This window comes from Triturus cristatus, chromosome 3_2, assembly GCF_964204655.1.
Source record: "Triturus cristatus chromosome 3_2, aTriCri1.1, whole genome shotgun sequence".
Lineage (NCBI taxonomy): Eukaryota > Metazoa > Chordata > Amphibia > Caudata > Salamandridae > Triturus > Triturus cristatus.
This window is the reverse complement of record NC_140584.1, coordinates 381,241,584-381,260,407: the sequence shown is the minus strand read 5'-3', so window position 1 is coordinate 381,260,407 and position 18,824 is coordinate 381,241,584. Positions and strand designations below refer to the sequence as shown.

Genomic DNA, 18,824 nt, shown 5'->3' with positions numbered 1-18,824 from the left:
GGCAAAGGCAAAGGAACCTTCTTGCAGTGTACACCGTGAATCCAGTTCTTCTTTCCTTCAACCTTCACTGCTGTACGGGTTGCTAGGAGGACCCGACGGGGCTCCCTCCAGCGAGGCTCCAAATTCTTTGGGCCCGATTCACAGAACTAACTTAAGACAAAATCCTAAACTTACTACTTTTGGTATTCACAGAAGTTAGGATTTTGTCTTAAGTTTGTCTTAAGACAAACTTAAGACAGACTTATGACAGACAGACTTAAGACAGACTTAAGACAAACTTAAGACAGACTTAAGACAGACTTAAGTTAGGATTTTGTCTTAAGTTTGTCTTAAGTCTGTCTTAAGTCTGTCTTAAGTTTGTCTTAAGTTTGTCTTAAGTCTGTCTTAAGTCTGTCTTAAGTTTGTCTTAAGACAAACTTAAGACAAAATCCTAACTTCTGTGAATACCAAAAGTAGTAAGTTTAGGATTTTGTCTTAAGTTAGTTCTGTGAATCGGCCCCTGGGTCCTTTGAAAATTCTTCATGCAGACCCAATCACCTGGTCGGATGGAATGACCTGAGTCTGTAGAGGCCTCTGGTAGAGCACTCTGAACCTGTTGCTTGAGAACACGCAATTTAGTTGTGAGGTCATGCAAATAATGAATCAACATTGGGTATGGTATATCAGAGTACTTTTTAGGGCGAGGGACTCCCCATATGTTAGCTGGGCATCCGAAAACAACCTCATAAGGGCTCAGTCCCAAACGAGAATGCACAGCCGTTCTGGTAGATAAAAGAGCCAAAGGTAGGGCATCGGGCCAACTAAGGCCTGTACTAGCCTGTACTTTAGCCAGCTTGAGCTTAAGGGTGCCATTATAGCACTACACTAGACCCGCTGATTGCGAATGGTTTGCCGCATGGAATTTCTGCTTGATGCCAAGACCTGCACAAACTTTTTGCATGACTTGGCCCACAAATTCACTCCCATTGTCACTCCAGACAATGCGCGGCAAACCGAATCTAGGGAAAAACTCTTTTAGAAGTGCTTTGGCTGTAGATAAAGCAGTATTGTCTTTCAGGGGGTAAGCCTCTATCCATCGGGAAAAGGCACATACCACCACTAGAACATATTTGAGATTGTTGCATCGTTCCATGTGAATGTAATCGATTTGCAACACCTCAAATGGATAGGTCGGAGGAGCAAAGTGACCTGCGGGAGTTGGGGTTCCCTTTCCCGGATTGTACATTAAGCAAACAATGCAATGTTTCACTACATTATCTGCACACTTCGGTATTCCTTCATTCTGCCATACTGGAGCCAAAAGCTTGCATATTCCCTTTGCTCTTAGGTGAGCTGGACCATGCGCCATAGTAACTACAGGTAGTACATAAGCGTCTGGTAACAGCCAACGTTGGTGCTCGGACAATTCCACCCAACAACCCATCTCATCTAACATTCCTGTACTTTCTTTCCACTTACTCAGTTCGTTCTCTGTAGCCTCTTCTTGAATTGATTTTACACTTTCTACTGTATCCTCATACATTCCTCTTTCTCTGACCCAATTTGCAGGGCCTGCAACATACATGCGACTTGTAGCATCTCTGGCTGTCTTTTTCGCTACCTCATCCGCAAATGCATTTCCACGACCAACATCGTCAGTAATCTTCCTGTGTGCACTACACTTCACAATTGCTATCTGGGTAGGCAAAGCAAGTGACTCAAGAAGGTCAGTCACCAACTGACCATGTTGTATCTTAGTGCCATGGGAAGTAAGGAATGGCCTTTCTTTCCACAGACGTCCAAAATTGAACGCCACACCAAAAGCGTATTTTCTATTGGTGTACACGTTCACTCTTTTTCCCTTGGATAACACACACGCTCTGGTTAGGGCTATCAGTTCAGCTGCCTGGGCTGAGTTATATCTGATGCGTGCTGTTTCCACGACTGTATGCAAGGTAGTAACAGCATAGGCTGAAGTTGCTTCTCCATTAGGAAGCTTAAAACAAGAACCATCTACCCATAGCGTTCCATCCGGATTCGCAAACGGCGTATCTGTCAAGTCAATTCTACCTTTTGTCTCTTCTTCAGTACGAAAGAAACAATCGTGTTGCTCCTGAACACCTTTCTCTTCTGGAAGAGGCAACAAAGTAGCTGGATTTAAGGTGTTACATCTTTTGATGTGCACGTGACTAGCCAAAAGTGTCAGCTCGTATCCAGTTAAGCGAGCACTCGTAAGATGCTGCGTTTTTGTTCTGTTTAACAAAGTATCTACTGCATGCGGCACCATAACAATGAGAGTATTATCTAGCACCACTCCAGCAGACTGTCGAATAGAAATTGCTGCTGCTGCTGCTGTCGCTTTAAGACAGCTAGGCAATGCTTTGGCTACTGGATCTAACGTAGCTGAGAAATAGGCACATGGCCGCTGTTTATCTTCAAATCGCTGCGTTAAAACTGACAACGCACAACCTTCTCTTTCATGAACGTAGAGCGTAAAAGGCTTACTGTAATCAGGAGTACCTAGCACAGGAGCAGAACACAGAGCAGTACGTAAGTCAGTAAAACTCCTCTGACACTCGTCAGTCCATGGAAGGGGCTGAGGCGTATCTTTCAAAGTGAGTGCCAACAAAGGTTTGGCCAACAGAGAGAAGTTAGGGAACCACTGCCTACAATAGGAAGTAATGCCCAGAAAGGCACGTACCTCTCTTTGTGTGGATGGCACAGACATTTACGCAATAGCTTGTATACGTTCTGGGGTTAACCGTCTTCCCTCCTTTGACAAGATATGACCCAAGTAGGTAACCTCTCGACGAACATATTGTAGCTTAGAGGGTGAAACCTTATGATTAAGATCGGACAAGTGTCGCAACAGTGCAACCGTCACATCCTTACATATTTCCTCTGAATCAGCAGCGATCAACAAATCATCCATGTATTGAATGAGAGCAGCACCAGACGGCAAGGAAAAAGCATCTAGATGACATTTCAGAGCTTGACTGTAAATAGAAGGACTTTCACAATAGCCCTGGGGTGCGCGCTTAAACCGGAAGCTTCGGCCTCCAAGAGAGAAGCCAAAAATATCCCTACTTTCTTCGGCAATGGGAATACTAAAGAAAGCATTTTTCAGATCGATAACAGAAAACCAAACCGCTGTGGAAGGTATCATCGTCAACAGTGCAGTGATATCTGGGACAACTGGAAACTGTGGTACAACAATTTTGTTTACCTCCCGAAGATCAATCACAAAACGATAAACAGGAGGCTGAGAGGGATCAGTGCGTTTGAGAACGGGAAGAATAGGGCTATTACATATGTTTCCTCTCCTTCCTCAACCACTCCCTTCTGAATCAAATCATGAATGATTTCCAAAAGCGCTTTTTCACCATCAGTGGAAATTCTATATTGAGGAACGCGTGGCAATTCAGCATTGGGCTTGAGAGTAACGACATACGGTGGGATCTCAAGACAACCAACATCATTTGGACCCGTAGCCCAAAGCGTTGTAGGAAGAGAGAGCAATTCAGGAGAAAATTGATCTTTCGACAAATACATTGGAGAAGTCAGTTTCTGTCCTAAAGTGAGATATACACCAGAAGGAGAACAAGATATTGTTGCATGCAATCTTTTCAATAGATCCAAGCCAAATAGATTCTCACCACAACAATTCGTTAAGAGAAGCGGAGCTTCCAAATCATAGGGGCCAACTGAAATAGGCAAAGGGCAAGAAACTGGATTACGAACTGGGGTGCCAGAAAAACCTACAGATACATTTGTTAAGCCAGACAAAGGTGCCCCAGGGAGTTTTGAATGAATGATAGAACTTCTCATCGCACCAGTATCTAAAAGAAATGGCTCTGAAACACCCATTGTAGTGACATTAACATAAGGTCCATTCTGATCTACTGGAATCGACACAACTCCCTTACTTTGTCCATGGCTGTCCTAGTTAGCATGAAGACTTTCATTCCCGTCTTCAACATAATAATCCTCATTGTAGTACTGTGTAGACCGAACGTTTTGCTGGTCAAAGTAGTTCACGGAATTAGAGGGAGGAAGGGAACGCTGTTCTTGAGTCAACATACCTCGACCTCTACAGTAGTGAGTCAAATCCCCTCTCTCTTGTAATGAACCATATTCAGGCTTTTGGTAAAAACAGAAGGTTCTTTTTATTCGTGATTTGAATGAACATGAAAAATCAAATGAACATGAACAGCCAACACGTGTTTCGCCCCCTAGGCTCAGTTGAGGCCGGGGCTTTCTCAAGGCTGGGGATGTGCTTTCAAATTTCTTTCGATATTAAACATCTCAAACAGGTCATATTATCTTCATTATCTCATCATTCTTTTCACAGGTTACTTGTAAAATACAGGTATACCAGCCTTTTCAGGCATAAGATCAGGATCCCGGCGGGGATACCGTCTCTGGTCGTCTTCCGCGCGGAATAATAACCTGCAGGATTCTTACGAGGATCCGGTAAAGACTGTTTAATAGCCAAAACCTCAGATCTTTTCCAGGGGACATGTACCCATATTCGCTGGAAGTGAACGGGAATAGGTTGATTACCACCTACTCCCGCAACCTCTTCTCTCCACACTGGAGGAACCTCTCTCATTGGATAATTTTTCAGTGTCAACCTAACTGAGGGATCGGAATCTAGAAAAGTCTGTGAGGTAAATAAGGTTCTAAAGGAAACAAGTGTCTTTACAGCGTCCTCAACCTTAGAACCCACAATGAGTCCCTTATCAAAATCAGCCTGAATATCTAACAGACCCTGAGGAACCGAACCCAAGTCCATATCCTCCCATCCCTTAACGAGAGTATCATATAGCATTGAAAACATATCTCTGCGTAGGCGCATTCCATTGTGAGAAGGTAGGCATAATGTCGGGTACACTATACCGAGTACCCTTTTCAATCCATTTACGAGCGAGAGAGTCCAACATTTCTCGTTCTTCGGAAGCTGGGAGCTGACTACAAGACTGTCTTCGAGAAAAAGCCGGAGACACATTTAATACCTCAAAGAAAGGTGATAAAAGACCAGAAACCGTTTCTGTGAGTCGTTTACGCATAGATGGCGAATTGGCCATAAGAATAGGGGACAAAGTATTAGGCGAACTAATTGAAGAGGAGTCAGTAATTCCAGGGAGAGCAGAGGGAAAAAAAAAGAAGACGAAGGCAAAGGAGTCGAAGGCAAAACCGGCAGAGGCGGCAATACTTGAGGGGGCAAATGTGGAAGAGCCGGAGCAAGCGGAGGCGCAACTGGCGGCTGGACAGGCTGTAATAACAGGGGTGCATTAGCACCTTGTACATAGGGCGGAGGCAATCTCAATAGGTGAGGCATGAAAGAATCTTACTCTAATTCCTTTCTTTTATCAGAGGGGGAAGCTGGCAACATCGGATAACATTTATCTATTGCCATATGATGCTGTCTGTCTGAAATTTCCTTTGCATTATCGACTTCATCATCTTTAAATTGTTGAGCAGCGTGTATAATTGTCATACCCTGTGCTTTCCTATCTCGTTTTTCTTGCTAAATTTTTCTTCCTTACGCCAAAGGCGGAAAGAGTCAAACATTGCCGGCCAGGCTTTTCTTTTAAATAAAATAGCTTCCAAATTATCTAGAATGTCAGGCTCAAAGCTACCATTTTCTGGCCATTTTAAAACACCATCATTCTTCGTGTATCGGATCCATGCCTCGTTAAAGGCAATGGGGCCAACACCATGTTTAGAATAGAGCTCATAAGTGGGAGTTCCAACCGAAGGAATCGGACAAGAGTCCTCCAGCCGGGAATCCCTATTACAACCAAAACAACAAAGTTTCTCAAACTTAGTCAGACCAGGCATCGTTATTTCACTGGACTGTTCACAAACATCAAGGGGGTTAAAATTCAGTTTAACACAGCACAAATGTACTTACCCCTCGGCTTCGGTTATTGCAATAACCGAATCAAAGAACCTAAGAACCAAAGAAACAAAGAACCAAAGAACAAAAGAACCAATGTGGGAGCGACCCACCAATACTTAACTAAGATGTCTTCTTACACCAACAGAGGCCCCGTCTATCATCTCGCTTTACCATACATCATCGAAAGAGGGCCAAGGCAGGGCAGTAGTCAGGGCAGCAGTCATCTGTAGCCGTCAGGAAGGAGTAATCACGCTGCAAAAGACCTTCGGACCACTTTCGACATACAGGGGTCACTTGACGTGGCTCGCGATTCCTCCAGAATTTTCTTGCGGGGTTCCTCACGACCTTCAGGCAGAACCACTACCTCTGAAACCGCCCAACGTTGGGCGCCAGTTGAAGAACCAGAACCTTTTGGGTCCGGTGGCGCAGGGTACGCCTTAATCTCCTGGGTTCTCCTGCTTCAGCTAACAGAGACACGGGGACACTCTGTCGGCGTAAAAGATCAGATTTTATTAGCTGCAGCTAGTACAGTTGTCCTAGAAGTACACACGGTATGTTCTCAGGAGACTGCCACTTCACTCTGTGGCGTACAATCTTATATTGGTATAGAAGACATATACATTAACCAGAAAACACACCTCTTACAACATCAAAAGCCAATAAGGAGAGTTTTAGATAGGATAGAGCCAATAGAAAAGGTTGGAAAACAAAAGTATCGAGTAACTCGAAGAAGTCTCTCCTTCAACTGTGTTTGCCACCCCTCCCCACAGGTTATGGTATAAACGTGTCTGTAGCTGACTTGCAGGTGGCGAGATACGTTTGTGTGTTTTGGAGGACAGTTATGAAACGAGAGAATACGAGCAGAAGATAGCGAAGGCCAGAAGATAAGATAAAGTCAGGAGAGAATAGTGTGAACCAACAGATAGTTGAGACGGGATTAGAAGAACCAGACAGGGATTAGTGTACTCGGCCAGTTTCTAACACCAGCTTCATAAACAGAGGCATAAGGCTATTTGACACAATATTGCAGGAAAAGCAGAAAAAGACTTCGTCCATCGTGCTGCCTGAGTGAAGGCAACACAAAATGGCGGCGGTTTACAAAATGGCGGGTCAATACAATCAAGATCGAAAATCGAATTTCCTCAAACCGGAGAAATTAATTTATAAAGACCTAAGAGAAAAAGCAACAAAAAAAAGTAAAGCGTCAATAGAAGGTACTGTCAGCATGTGACCAGGACCTAGGCATGAATATAGGCCGACCGCAATGGAGAGTAAGTCGGATACACAAAGCATGTCCATCCTGATCAAAGATTTTAACTTCTAACTTTCTCAGAAATGGAAGTCGAATACCTCCAATGAGGCAAGGTTGCAGAATGTATCCAGCAATGTCCCTTCGAAGTTGAATAGGCGGTGAGCAAGATCCCACTGAAGCTGCTGGTTTTGGTGGGAAAAGTCAAATTTTGCACCTCTAGGAGTCGTATTGTCAACCAAATACTTTTGCCGCCTTCACACGGTCAACATTGCTGACTTCAGACTTTTCCAATTTTTCTAAGCTCAGATTCCACCACCAGGGAAAGTCAGCAGGCTATATCCAGGAAGGTTGCACTCAAGTGAGATATCCTTGATGCCAGGGTCCACTAAACGCATTGTTCAAGAGGCAAAAAGCTCCAAATGGGATCAACCTGATTTTATTGCCCAACTAGGTCATACTTTGGCTTGGTTATCTTGGAGGCGGGGTTGGTCCTGGAACACGAGAGCCCTGAAGATTTTTCCAAGTCCAAATTTCTCAGAATAAGTATTTCTGGACACCACGAAGACGCCCGGGACCTCATAACCATTCTTAGGAGCCAGAACTCACTCTGCAGATACTACTAGCAGGATCCAGACTTTAACCATTGCAACTGGTCACAGTGCAGCTTTTTGTGTTCCTGTAGCCACACAGGAGGTCATCCATCTTACTTTTAGAGTCCATTTCTTTGTCCTGAGTACAAGTGAAAGCAGGTCCATCCTCTCAGGTCTCCCCGCAGGGTCTCAAACAGCAGGTGTAGTCCAACTTCTGTTCTCCCACAAGTCTAAAAAGTGTTCTGAGGAGCTGATAGTGAGGTTTACTTTTGTGCATTTCATTAGCCAGTGGGTAGGAGTGACTCTCAGACTCTGCCTAATCAATGAGGAAATCCTCTGCAGGGGCAAACTTATCAACTTTTACAGCATATTGGGTTTTCCTTACCTCAAATCATCCCAGAGTGCAGCAGTCTAAGGGAAATCCAAGATGGCACAGGCCCTCTTCCTGCCGAGAAACTTCTATGGCAGTTAGGAGTGTTGTTTAGGGAAATGAGCAATTTCCTCCTCCTAAGCTACAGGAAACTGGGACAAGCTCCTCCTCCCACAGGGCTTGTAACCAAGTGGCAACCATGACCGTAAAAAACAAAGGATTCCACTTCCTTAAGCCTTACTTTGCACTAAACTATTAATGGGAAGGCTTCACCTCTGTCCCTTTCAAGTTATTGAAGTTCCTCAAACCTTGTCAGCTCCCTCTACTGTATAGCTAGGGATCACCCACCCAACATACTGCTCATTCTGTCACCATATCTAAGCCATTGACCTGCTCTGTAAGCAGTTTTCACATCTCATTAAGGTCAACCACTGACAGGGCAGCTGCTGACAGGCTAATGCAAATTACTCACCAGGAGCTTTAGGTAACTTCCTAAAATTTACTTTACCTACATATTTATTAAGGAACTCCAGGCAGGAAAAAAGTAAGTATCTAAAAGTTACTTTTCATACATATTTATAAACATTCTAACTTCACCACTGAATTGGATTTTTAATAACTATTACAAGTAGTGATCGATCTATTTCTCTAGTTTGTCCCAAATCTGAGACAGCAGAATTATTGTTTTAATCTGTACACTACCTTTTTCATAGGACAACCAGAGCCTTCATAGGAAAAATAGATTTTGGGCACTAGTCACAGCAGGGACATTGTAACATTAAATGTCTACATGACTTACTTTTAAATATTTTGCATCATATCTTGTGGGCTACAATGCCTACTTTTGGGTGGCTTACTAATATTTAAAAGGACGGTTTTCCCCTGTCAAAAGTATTATTTTGACAGGTCAGGCTGTAGGTTTACTCTGCAAATGTCGGCCAGAAGCCATGGTTTACTTATCACCCAAGTGGATGGCACAATAAATGTTGCAGTCCACTGGTGACCTTGGTGACACTTAACGTTCCATGCCATGGGTGTACTTTGTACACCAAATACTATGGCCTCACAGGAGAGTTAAATATGCCAATCATGGATAAAAACTTGTTTACATGTTTTAGGGGTCAGAACACATACACTAGGCCTTGGAGGGCAGTACCCCGGTATACACAGTCTAGAAACCAGCAATACAATGCAGCAAAAAATGGGGGTGACCATGCGAAAATGGGAATTATCACACAAAGATAGTGAGCAAAGTGATCAAGCCTGACTTCTTCATGGCAGGTTCAGGGGGTAGGTGAGAGAGGAATTCACACCCTAAGAAATGTTTGACAATTATGTGCTCAAATATTGCTTTTAAAAAACATAATTTTCACATAACTTGGCTTAAAACTATAGACTCCGAAAGGACACTCATCACACATTCAATTTTTTTTTTTATGGCCATTGAAGCCTGACGTTCCACAGGAATTGACCCTATTTTTTTCAAATAGTGCAATGGGTCCCCCTTGTAAGTAATTACCTCCATTACGTAAAGGCCAGCCTTGTGTCATCGGTATCCCTCATTTGCCAAGTATTACATACAATGTATCCCCTTCTAGAATTTTGATATTGTTGCCATCCATATGCAATAGGTGATCCATGAATTAAAAATGACCTCCAGTATGTCAGCATCTGCAATGTGTCATTGGTGCCTACTTGGTTCCCTCCATATTCAATGGTGGTTGTCCCTCATGTCAGGATTACCTCCAGCATGCTACTTCCAGCCTTTTACCACACGCGCCCCATATGCAAGAATAACCTCTAATGTGCCAGTGCAAGTATTTTGCTAAGTGGGCCCCTTATCCTAGGACTTTCATTTGGTATGCCAGTGCTAGCACTTTGCCATGGGTGCCCCTTGTGCCAAGTATTACCTCCGATTTGCCAGTACCCGTATTTTGTAACAGTTACTTGATTTACCAAGAATGATCACTAGTTTGCTGTGGGTGCCTCATAAGCCAACAATTACTTCTAGTATGCATGGCCAGCAGGAGACTAGCAAGCAAAACACATGTATACATAAACTGACACTTACTCGTGCTCACTTACATTCACTCACTTACACTCATTCTCACGTTCTCATACTCCCTCACACTCATTCTCCCTCACCCTCACTATCATTTATTCTCAGAGTGAACCTCCTGATCCCACCCCAGCCTGTGACAAGATGGAAGAGGGTAGGGCAACAGCCTAATTGATGTGAACCACATGGCACCACAGGGATGAGACCTTAACCACCCAGGGATAGATTTGCAGATGACACTGTGCTATAAGACAAGCAGCAACCCAGTATACCTGGGTACTGATAATTGTATTAAGACAACACTTCATTTAGAATAACTAATGCAAATATATTTTCACTATAGTAAATCTGCCTTTTCTGCATGGTCAGCCTAGATTTTGTACCTTTTTCTAAATCCTATTTTTCTTGTTTTTATTTACCTTTTTTACGTCTGTACTCTTTACCCCTGCTAAACAGGAGTGACGTGTCTGTGCTCTCCTTTAATCATGGTTAAATTAGAGTCCCCCAATTTTCATATTTAACTTGCTCATAAATCTCAATTATATGGTGTAAGACATACACCCAGATCCTGGAATGTAAATGCCATCTTTGGGCTAATGGAGATGCAGTGTTAATACCATTGGTAATGCCATAAAACTGCCCAGTGATATCACTTGTGAAATCCAGCAGCTTTTTGTTGAAGGAAAAGGTTACAAATCTATTTCACAATTTGTTGCCCAAAATCTAAATACAGCAGAAAGGACTGCTAGTAATGTTATTACTTTATGACATGTCTGCCATATTTACTGGCCAAGAGCATAATTGAGACTTGAGGCCCTGTGTTCTACATATAAACAACCACTAGATGGTAAGTAACTATATTCTATGTCTGTTGAAAATGTCAGTACTATATTCCTAAAATACTCTCCAACCCTGGACACATACCTCAAGCGTCCCTGAGTTACTTTTGAAGATGTTAACATGAGAAAATATGGTGATTAAGATGTGAAAAGCAACTTAATAGAAAGACTCAAGTCCTGATTCCCAAAAGGCCTACACACTCATGGCGGAGGCCCTGCAGGCGTGGCGGGAGTACCGCAATCGTGACAGGACCGCTGTCCTGCATTTACCCATTGCGGAGGTTCAGCAACGAGTACAGGGCCCCCACCAGAACTGCGGGGCCTACCCCACGAATGCGGAGGCTCTTTGTGAATTGGGCTCGAAAATTATAAATTGACCCCTTAATTCGTGAAGGTTTTCCTATAGAAACATATTATTATTTTTCGTATTTTTTTTAGGTACGGAAGATGCCCGAAGGGAGGTGATGATCCTTAATATAAATAAATAAGGTAAACATGTCTGACTGAAGAATTTCAAATTGAAAAGCAAATATTTTCTGCCGTCCTCTAGTTTTTAATACCATCAAGGACAGGAGTGTTAAACGTGGTCCAGTGTACATCCAATATGTAAAGGATTACACACTACTTTGTATATTGTTTCCATTTTGATTTAATGGATGTACATAGGGTGAATTGTTAATTTTTATTATGAAGGTTGTTTTACTGTCGAAAAGGGTTATTTTCCCAGGTCGCATCATAGGTTTTACACTTCAGTAGTCAGGCCACACAGGGTAGGCCTTAAGTCATGTCTATCCTGCCACTGTAGTGGATTGCATAATATGTGCAGCAGTCCAAAAGTGGTATTTAACCACCAGGCACTTTGTTGCACTTTCTACACTGTTTACTAGAGACACACCAGCAAGTTACATGTGACAATTACGAACAGGCCAATTCAACCATGATTAAAGGGGGACCACAGGCACTTTACCACTGGTTAGCAGGCATGCCCTGTGCACAGTTCTAAAGGCAGCAGGGCAGATAGGGCAAAAATCTGGGGGAACATCATGAAAAAGATTGTCATGTTGTCATACCCTACAAGTACCACCAAGTGTATGCCCTGTTTTTTTGTCCATGGATATACTAGATTTAGTGGTGGTTAGTTTTGTATTTGACGTGCTTGAGAAGACATCCCAACAATGGGACTGAAGGGACTGGTAGGTTATAAGCATGAAATTAATTCTCTAAATAAATGTATAACATATTAAATTTGCACAATAAAGAAACAGCTGTTCAAAGTTGGCTTGTAAGTTTTTGAGCCTGATTTAGTGTTTGCCCAAATAGTATTCTGTCACAAACGTTATGGATATCCCGTCTGCCTTATTAATAGTGCATTATATATTAACTCACTTGTAAGAAGGCAGAATGGAAATCCGTGATATTCATGTCAGAATTCCCATTCACATCACGCACTACATCAGGTCCATTGTTACCCAAAAATTAATCTCTTTAAAAAAAAAAAACAACTTTATAGCTAATCTGTCTAGCTAAGCATACTTCATACTATATTCCACTCATAAAAAAAGTATATGTCTTTGAATGCCAAGAAAACATTTGGGGAAGGGATGGCTTAGTCACTCACCACACACACTAGATGAAAAGTCCACTGTTTCCAGTCCCTATGATTTTGTTAAAATTATGCCAGTGAACTAAATAACTGGATAATGATGGATCACTGTCTATATCTCTATTGACTTTATTTGCATCAGATCTGAAACCACAGGTATCCATGTGTATTGTTCAAGTGGATAGTATTATTTTTTTATTAAAATTCTAAAAAACCAAGCAGATTCATTCAGAATCCCATGCTGAATTCAGGACTTTTACTCTAAATTATGCTGCTACCTACCTAATCCTGAAGAAATTTGATCCTATCACTGGAGGAACTCCACCAGCTTCACTTCCTAGTCTGTATCATCTTCAAAACAAGCTTTATCATCTCCAATGCTTTCAGAAAAAAACGTATGTGTCCGGAAATCCACCTATCTAGGGTGGACAGTGTCACACAAGGACCACCAATCTTGAAGCAATAAAAGCAGAGGAGGAGAGACTAAAGGGCACTCCTCCTTAGTTTAAGCACCAAAGATCTGAAACAAAATCCCCATACACAACCTACACCCTATCCTCTTGAAGTTCAGAGATAAATTGAGACCACACAACTTTACAGAACATTATGAGCACAATGGATAGGTAACGTCCTCCTCTCTGTCTCACTTTAAATGTTCATAATTATATGCCGTGGGCTACTGCCCCTTTGTTTAGAACTCTGATGCCTGCAAGTTAGCTTTGCACTATATAAACTGCTCCCAACATACATACATGTAGGACTAATTCGCTGATGCAGTGATGTTAGCATACGTTATTACCACTGGATGTAATATTTAGGCCAAAATAATGAGGAAAAGCTTGTGCACACCTGCCCATATTTATTTGTATTTGATCTGCATTAGCATTTTGTTGGAGGAAATTATCTACAGGAATTTCAAGGCAGAATACAATAGTACTATATGTCTCCATGTATGCATTACAAATTCCTTTAGTACTACAAATGTGAACAATAAAATTCCTCAATCCTTTAACCTGGATTAATCCACATTTCTTTCTTTACCCCTCTGCTCTAACTGCTGATGTACGTAACTTTGTACTGGAATTTGGTTTTGCCATGTCATTAATACTGGTATAGATAATATGTTGCATACTGTGTACTTGAGGACTGTAAATTGATAAGCCTCCCTGCAGAATGTGGTGAATGGCCCTTGAGACTCCCATATCTCACTGAAATTAATTGGCCTTAGGCTGAATGGTGGCCCTTGAGAGGGTAGATTCCCCTCTGCACTGCAGGAGATGCAGTGCCCTATGTACTACCCTCGACTGATGGTTTAATGAGGTAGGAGCTGTCATACACACATTGAGAGGTCAAAAATAGATCATTTTAGGTTGGCGTAGGTAGAGTGACATCCATTATTTTAGAGGCATTTTATCTGCTGCAGCTTCAGATTTTAGCTTTTCATTTGACATTTTGCTATAACTGTTTTTTTAAAAACAGTATTTGTGGGCAAACATGGAGCAGCTGATGGCAGGCTTAACAGCGGGGGGTGTTAAGGGTTTGACACCCCCAAAAAATGCATTTTTGGCTTGATAGTTGGGTCTGCTATGCCTGTGTTGTGTTTCACTGTGCCAAGAATAAAAGAGAAAACAGTAACCTTTTATGTATAGCAGAGAAGAGAGAAGGGGAGAGTGGTACAAATCTGGTGACTGATTTTCAAAATTGTGAAATCAATACTGCTTCCCTGCTATTTTATTTCACAGAGCCTCCTCTTATAAACTATCACTTATAATAAATGACTGTCAATACAGTGATTTAATCTGATGAAACGCTCCTGCATGTTAAAGAAAACTGCTTTAGGCAATAGTGGTACCCTTCTCTTGGTGGACCATGCCACTAGATACCCAGAGGTAATCCATCTGTGGTCTGTTACTGCATCTGCCGTGGCTTGGGCCCTTATAGGGCTCTCCACCCAAATAGCGTTCCCCAAGGAATTGGTGTCTGACAGGGGCACCAACTTCATGTCTGCCTACATGAAGTCTATGTGGGAACAGTGTGAAGTAACTCACAAGTTCTCCACACCCTATCATACTCAACTCAAAGGGGCTGTTGAGAGATTCAACAAGACCCTAAAAGGCATGATTATGGGAATAACTCAGCTTATGAGGCGGAAGTGGGGCTTTCTCTCACCATGCCTTCCATTTGACTACAGGGAGGTGCTACAGAAGGGAGTTGGGTTTCGCCCATTCAAACTTATTTATGGACACCCTGTAAAGGGACCTCTCAGTCTGGTAAAGAAGGGGTAAGAATAAGCTCCCAAGAATCCCCCCATGATGTGGTTAGCTACATGCTATCCTTCCAAAACCAGATGGCCAAATTCTGGAAGAAGGCTTCTTAGAACTTGAAGACTAGACAGGAACACATGAAACTCTGGTATGACCAGAGGGCCACTCTGGTAGAATTTCAGCCTTCTGCAGAAAGTGTGAATTATAGAGCCAGTTGAGAACAGGGTCCTCCAAGACCTTTGGGCATGGCTGTATGAGGTGATTGAGAGAAAGGGGGAGGCCACGTATTTGGTGGACACAAAGATCCCAACAACCCCTTAAGGGTTCTCCACATCAATTGCCTTAAACCAAACTACAAGAGATCTGAGGTCATCATGCTGTTACTGACAGATGATGGAGAAGAGGAGGAGAGTGAACCTCTCCCTGACATTCTATCATCTAAAGAGAAGGATGGGGCAGTGGAAAAAGTCAACCTCTCACCTACCCTGACCCCAGAAGAGTCGAAAGACTGTCACCAATTATGGGACAGTTTGCTTCACTGTCTTCAGTCACTGCAGAGCTTACACACTTGTATAACCATGACATTAATCCTGGGAACAGCCTGTCAAAAATGAAATATACAAGCTGTCAGATAAGGTGAGGGCCAACATTGAGGAGGAAGTCTCCAAAATGTTGGAACTGAGAGTGATTGAGAACTCCAGTAGTCCCTGGTCCAGCCTAGTGGTGCTGGTACCCAAAGCTTCTCCAACGGTTACTGCCCTATGACACAGGTACTGTGTGGACCACAGGGCGCTCAACTTTGTCACCAAGACTGATGCTCAGCCCATCCCCTGCCTGATGAGCTAATTGACAGATTGAGGGCTGCCAAGTACCTAATTACTTTCGACCTTACTTCAGCGTACTGGCTGGTAGCCCTAACTGGGCGGCAAACAAGAGGTCAGCATTCTCTACCCTAGAGGACCATTTTCAATTTAAAGAGATGTCCTTTTGATTGAAGAATGCCCCTGCAACTCTCAGAGCTTGGTGAACCAGGTTTTAATTGGAATAGAGGCCTTCGGTGCTGCTTACTTAGATGACATAGCTATCTACAGCAGCAGCTTGGAGGATCCCTTGTTTCACCTCCAGGAAGTGTTTCAGGTCCTGCAAAAGAAAGGACTGACTAACAAGGCTAGTAAGTGCTACATTGGGCAGGATTCTGTAGTGTAGTTGGGACAACTTATGGGTGGTGGAAGGAGAAGTCCCTCCTAGAACAATTCAAGACTATACTGGCAGACAGAAGTAAGGGCCTTCCTGAACCTCACTGGCTACTACTGGAGGCTTGTTAAGGAGCATAACAACATTGTAACCCCCTTTGTTATGTTTCATATAGGTACCCCAATATAGGCTCAGGTAGTCACCTAACCTTTCACCTATATTCTCCCCTACCATTACACTACATAACGGTTCTTAGGACTGAACGTTTACCTAGTTAGGGTACTGCTTACAGAACGTAGCATTTTCCCTGAAACTAGCCTCATCCATTATGCATGAGGATTCTTGGAAACTCAGTAGGACTACCATCTCCTGCATAATAACAAAGTATAAGGGTCATTCCTTCCCTCATCCTAAGTCCGACATGACACAGTAAGGTAGAACCCCTGAGGGTAACACTTTGGGTATATAAACACCATATCTTGCTGGAGTAGAAAGAGAAGAAAAGGACTTTCATGCTGACACAAGGCCTGGGAGGTAAATTCCGCTCCGCTCACAGGATTTGCGGAATTTTGGCAATTCCGCGTTCCGCGGAGAACTCGGAATTGCCTAAAATTCTGCGATCTGCACCATAGCGGAATTTTTTCCTTGTTCCTGCTTTCAAAATGCTTGTTCGCGTGCACGGGAGCGACTTACCGGGATCCCTGCGTTCGCCGACGAGTTTTCCTACCCGTTGGTAGCCGGCCGCACGATCCCGCAAGAGTGTGCAATCGTGAACATGTCATTCGAACTCGCCATCAGACATCTGCGTTCGCGAACAGGAAACACACATCGCCAGCGGGTGGGACAAGTGAAACAAGATGGCTGCACCAATTGGCGACCGCATGGGCAAGTTCGCAAGATTTTTCCCCCCGAGCACGCAAACAGCGTCCCCGAACAGGAAAAACGCATTGCAAATGGGCGGAACAAGCAATTCTGCATAGCTCGCGGAGATTTTTTACCGTTTCGCTGAACTTTGCATAACGCAACTACGCAAATTCTGCCCACCCCTAGTTGACACACTGACGTGAGACGCTGAGGTTCCTGCACGCAGACATTCCAGCTCGCAGTGGTCTGACATCCCTTGCAGGCTGTCCATCTCGAGACCAAGATGGGGTCACACAGTCTCTCACTTCAGGTAATGTGGTTGACTTTATTCTAGAAGGGTTCTTGACTTTACACCTACATACATGCTAGGTACACTTAGGTACACCTAGTTAGGGAGGCATCGTAGGAGTACGCATTTATTACTGTCATGTATTTTATTTACTTGCCTGTATTCATTGTTTTAGCATGATGGTAGAAATATACCATCCTTTTACTCTGTTAGTGCTTCTAATCATTTATATCTGTTTCTGTTTAATGGTTGTTTCAGCACACCTATTTCACACTAGAATGACGCTGGTTCAATAAATGCTTACTGGAAAACGTCCCTACTGTTTATTCTGTGTATCTCTCTGAGACAACGTGAGCACGAGTGACTTAGCAAAAAGTATCACACTGTTTCCATGATCCTGAGGTATCAGGGTTGGCATGTTCGATAGTTGTCAAGAACTATTCTCTCCTTGGTAAGAGGGGTTTCTAGTGGCACTGTGAGCTAGCTGGTATACAGGCCAATATCCCCGGGTGAATGTCGAGAATCAGTCTGGACACTAATCCTACAGTGTATGTTGTCTAAATGCGCAGATCCTGTAAAGTTTTATAGGAACTACACAACACCTTAACTGTGCTGACTTCCAAAAAGGTGATCTGGACAGAGAACTGTCGGAGAGCTGTTAACATCCTCAAATAGATCATGTGTACTGCCCCTGAACTCAAGGCCCTGACTTTTCCCAGGAATGCAATGTGCAAACTGATGCCTCAGAGCATGCATAGGGGCTGTTTTGTCACAGTTGAATGAGGAAGGCCAATACCAACCTGTAGTTTCATCTCCAGGAGGTTACTTCCTAGGGAACAGAGGTGGAGTGCTATTGAAAGGGGAGCCTTTGACGTCTAGGCACTAAAGAAGCTGAAACCATACCTGTTTGGGACTCATTTCCGGGTTCAGAAAGACCAAGGGCCCCTCAGATTGTTCATATGAGAACCTAAAACTGTTGAGGTTATCCATTTCCCTACAGGGAATGGACTTCATGGTAGAACACCGTCCTGGGTCAGACCACTCCAATTCTGATGGTCTGTCCAGGTTCTTCTACCTTAGTGATGAGAACTCCCCGGAGGTTCTGTAGTTCTTCCCACTTTCAGCTGGGGGGAGGCATGTGTTAAATCTATCTGCCTAAGGGTGTGCTTACCCCAGTTGTTTTTGCATTCGCCCTCCCATTTTTATGAATCTGTTTTTGCTGGCTTTAAACCTCTGTGCACTTTACCACTGCTGAAGAGTGCTAAAGTGCTCGTGCTAACACTCTAAGACATGGTAAAATTGTCTCACACCTGATTGGCATCTTTAATTTACTTATGGGTCCCTTGTAAATTGGTATACCATATACCCAGGACCTGTCATTTAAATGCTACCAGTGGGCCAACAGCTCTTATTGTGCCACTCACTTAAGTAGCCCCACGTGTTATTGCAGCTTGAGTGTAGTTTTACACTGCAAATTCGACTTGGCATAATGACGCCCTTGCCAAGCCTTAAGCTCCCCTTTGTTTGCATATAGGTCACCCCTAAGATAGGCCCTAGGTAGCCCATAGGACAGTGTGCATTGTAATTAAAAGATTGGACATGTACTTTTAAGTTTT

The 18,824-nt window shown here is 43.2% G+C and overlaps 1 protein-coding gene across 2 annotated transcripts in view; it reads left to right on the top strand.

The window, feature by feature from the left end:
- The window catches only part of RSPO1 (R-spondin 1), a 572,802-nt gene that overhangs the window by 328,982 nt on the left and 224,996 nt on the right, over positions 1-18,824 (top strand). Inside the window, exon 2 of one of the 2 annotated variants that reach the window (XM_085647903.1) lies at positions 11,433-11,483. The exons of the other annotated variant lie outside the window; for it this stretch is intronic. The gene's annotated coding sequence lies outside the window, so the exon portion shown is untranslated. The remainder of the gene's footprint in view (positions 1-11,432; positions 11,484-18,824) is intronic. 2 annotated transcript variants of the gene reach the window in all.